The sequence below is a fragment of the Balaenoptera ricei genome, chromosome 4, assembly GCF_028023285.1.
Source record: "Balaenoptera ricei isolate mBalRic1 chromosome 4, mBalRic1.hap2, whole genome shotgun sequence".
Taxonomy (NCBI): domain Eukaryota; kingdom Metazoa; phylum Chordata; class Mammalia; order Artiodactyla; family Balaenopteridae; genus Balaenoptera; species Balaenoptera ricei.
In genome coordinates, this window is record NC_082642.1 from 74,477,234 (window position 1) to 74,481,336 (window position 4,103).

Genomic DNA, 4,103 nt, shown 5'->3' on the forward strand with positions numbered 1-4,103 from the left:
TTTTATTTGTCTAGCACTTAGCACAATGGTAGGTGAAAAATATGCTTAAATAGTCACTAAACGTTAAACATTCACTAACTAATGAATGAATAAATGAATAAATGAACTGGAATAGATCTTGGCTAGGAATATTTACTGGGAGTCCAGTCTATAGAGAACCAGACTAGGCCAAACTGAGGCTATTGTGGGCTAATAGTAATATAAACGGTCTTTTACATATATTAAGAAGATTAGAATATTTTCAACATTTAGCATTGTTAAAAATATTTTTGAACTAATATCAAATAAGCATTAATGGCAAAGTGCCTTTTAGTAAACAGATGCCATTCATATTGTTATGAACACTTAACAAGTGCCAGCAATGTGTGAACCTCTAGTCAGAATATTGTGTTAGACAAAGTTGCTGCTTGGGAACTAAATTTGACAGACAATGTGCAAACACAGTACAGGCCTGGGTTATGCTCAACAGAAGGAGGAGTGATAAGACTCTCCAGTCTGTGTGTAAGCTTTTTTCCCAACAGGATATGAAATTCAATATTTTGGAGAATGTTTAAAAATCTGTTTCACTGGGAATTTGAGGGTTACAAGGGGGGGCCCATGAGTCAGACAGGTAAGTCCAAAACCGGCTCTTCTATTTACCACTTAAGAGGAGATCCTTAGTGGTGCTGAACCTCAGTTTTAAGTATTCATAAGATAACAATAATAATAATATCTGTTTCTGTGATGATAAATTTTATTTGCCAACTTGACTGGGTTAAGGGATGCTCAGATAGTTGGTCATTATTTCTGGGTATGTCTGTGAGGGTGTCTCAGGATGAGATTAGCATTTGAATCAGTAGACTGAGTAAAGCAGATTGCCTTCTCCAATGTAGGTGAGCACCACCCAATCCATTGAGGGCCTGAATAGAAAAAGGAGGAGGAGGAAGGACTAATTTGTTCTCTTTTCTTGATTTGGGATGCCCATATTCTCCTTCCTTTGGACATTGAAGCTCCTGGTTCTCGGGTTTAAACTCTGGGACTTACATCAGCAACCCCTCTGGTTCTCAGGCCTCTGGCCTTGGGCTGGATTATACTACTAGCTTTCCTGGTTCTCTAGCTTGAAGATGGCATACTGTGGAAATTCTTGGTCTCCATAACCATGCAAGCAAATTCTGATGAAAAATCTCCTCTCACATATCTATATATATCCTATTGGTTCTGTTCCTCTGGAGAACCCTGACAAATAATCTCAAAGATTTACTATGGTGAAGATTAAACAACATTGAATATTTAAGATTCTTGGCATAGTACGTGGTACATAGAAAGTACTCTCAGTAAATGTTAGGTACTAAAATTCTTTAGTCCAACACTAACATTTCACTGATGTTGAAACCAAGATGTTAAATGAAATCACCTATGGGCTCACAGCTAGTTAGTAAAAGGCAGAAGACTGCAACTAAGATCTTCTGATTCCTCTTTATCTCCCCTATACCTGGTGCCCTTTACCTGATTGTTTGAATACAGTGCATGAATACAAATTGAGGAGGCATCATAACCCATGGTGTCCCAGGGTCAATATTCTTATGAAATATAAGTATTGTTTAATTTCTTGTCACTCTGCCCATCTTCTATGTCAGTTATGAGCAGTAATAAGGAGAAAAGAACATGGAGAATTATGTAAGCAAAGAAAATGCCACGATCTGAAGAAAAAAGTAATGAGGTTAGAAAGAATATTAGCTGTGTAGACTTGTTCTTTTGTGTTATAAATGTAGTACCAAGGTGGCAAGTATATATTTGATTAAATGTAGTGATAAGTATATATTTGATATCAGAGGTGGCAATTTGATGATCAAAAGGAACATACCTTGTTCATTAATTTTATCAGCTAGTAGAGATGCATGAAAATTTAAATATTTATTCTTTTGATTTTCTAAGGCTTTTCTACTTTAAAATATGTTTTGAAAATGCAAATATCCTAATATGTTAATAGGGATTTGGATCTAAAAATAGTTTTCTTTCTTTTTAAAGTTTAGTTGATGTACAATTAAAAACATTTTTCTAGTGAATGGGACACATGATAGGTGGATGGGTTTGTGTAAGGGGTTGCCAGAAGGATAAAGATGATTAGCAAAGCATACTTTTAAAATAATAGTTCTTGATTCTGCCAGTATTCATTTATTTATTCATTTTTCAAAACTTAGAGAACTAATAAGAACAGATACTACACTTGATCTTAGCCAAAATCCCAAGAGGTGATACATTTTCATGTCCAGCCATGACTAAGATATTCATTTTGGATTTAATCTCCTGACCTAAACAACCATAAAACTGGAAAAATAAATAAGGTAACTGTTTTCAGGAACTGGTAAACAGGCAGTGCAGGACTGTGATCCTTGAGAGAAGGGAAACACATGTAATGAACTCCCTGTTTACCCCAGCTTTCTGTCCTGAGGCATTTTCCTGATTGTGGTGCAGGTAGGTTGAACCCAAGCAGAAACCAGAGGTCTGCCTCTGATGAGACAGAGATCAGAGTTTAGGGCTGCAGAAATGCCTGGAATTTGTGTAGCAGAGATTGGAAACAAGAGAGGGGAGTGTATGAGGAGTACCCAGATGTTGGCAGGTGGGTTTTGCTCATGTCTTTGAATAAGCAGATCTTGTACTGGGTAAAACCCTTCAAGGGCCAGCATACAGCAACTGTGCAAAAGGTTAAGAAATAAACTGATGAAAAAGAGGCCACAGAGAGCTGGGAGATGAATGTCACTCCATCCAGAGTGGAGAGAACTTACTGTCTACCTCAAAAATCCAGTGAAAAGTGGATTAGGGCACACTTTAATAGAAAAAAATCCCACACCTTACAGTAAGTGCTATGCACTAGGACTAGGGATAAAACTCAAACAGACTCATCCTAACAAAACATAAATCAATAGAAATTATCCAAACTAAAGCAAAGAAAGAAAAAAGATTTTAATAAATGTACAGAGACATAGTAACTTGTGAAACAATATCAAGTAACATATCAAGTTACATATAACACATATGTAATTGGAACCTCAGTGGGAGAGGAGATGCAAAACTAAGCAAAAATATATTTTAAGAAATTACAGCCAAAAGTTTCCTAAATTTGTCAAAAAACACCAACCTAGGAATCCCAGAAGTTCAGTGAATCCCAAATAGGGTAAATACAAAGAAAGCCACACTAGGCATATAAATGTCAAACTGCTGAAAATCAAAGATAAAGAGAAAAATACTGCAGCCAGAGGTAAAAAGATACAATAATGCATGGAAACAATGATAAGAATAATAGCTCATTTCTTATCAGAAAAAATAGAGGCCCAAAACAAGGGCATGAAATCGTCAAAGTAATTAATCAACAACAAAATGTCAACCAGAAATCTGTATATGGTAAAAAAATGAAAGACGTTTTTGATAGAAGTTTTGTGCTACACAAAATGCTGAAAGAGTTTTTTCAGGTTGAAGAAATAGAAAACAACAGAAAGGAATGAAGAGCACTGGAAATGACAACAATTTAGGTGAATGTAAAAAAAAAAACCTACCTTTTTCATTTCTTGATTTCTTTAAAAGACAACTCAGAGTTTAAAACAAAAATATCACATTTCTGTGTGGCTTATAATATACATAGAAGGAAAATCTATGACAACAAGAACACAAAGGATAGGAGAGAGGTAAACAAAATTATAGAATGTGCTGTTCCAAGGTTCTTATATTTCATCTGAAGAGGTACAATACTATTTTAAAGTAGGTGACTGTAAATAAAGGATAAATATTGTAATTACTAGAACAACTATCAAAAGATTACTGAGATATACAACTCAAAAGTCAATAGGCAAAATAAGATGGAATACTAAAAGTATGCAGTTAATCCAAAGGAAGGAAAACAAGAAGAAAGGGGCAAAAACAATTAGAAACTAACTGTATCAGTAATTAAAAGAAATGAAGATGGACCAAATACTTTAAAGGCAGGGATAGTCAGATTGCACATAAAAACACAAGACTCAAGTGTGTGCTATCTTTAAAAAGTGTGCTCTAAATATAAAGACTCAGAAATAAAAGGCAAAAAAAAAAAAAAAGCCATAAAACGCTAAGCTATTCATAAATGAAAAACT

The 4,103-nt window shown here is 34.9% G+C and overlaps 1 pseudogene; it reads right to left on the reverse strand.

Annotated features, from left to right (window-relative positions):
- Positions 1–2,076: 2,076 nt before the first annotated feature.
- Positions 2,077–2,236, reverse strand: LOC132365601 (U2 spliceosomal RNA; annotated as a pseudogene).
- Positions 2,237–4,103: the final 1,867 nt, after the last annotated feature.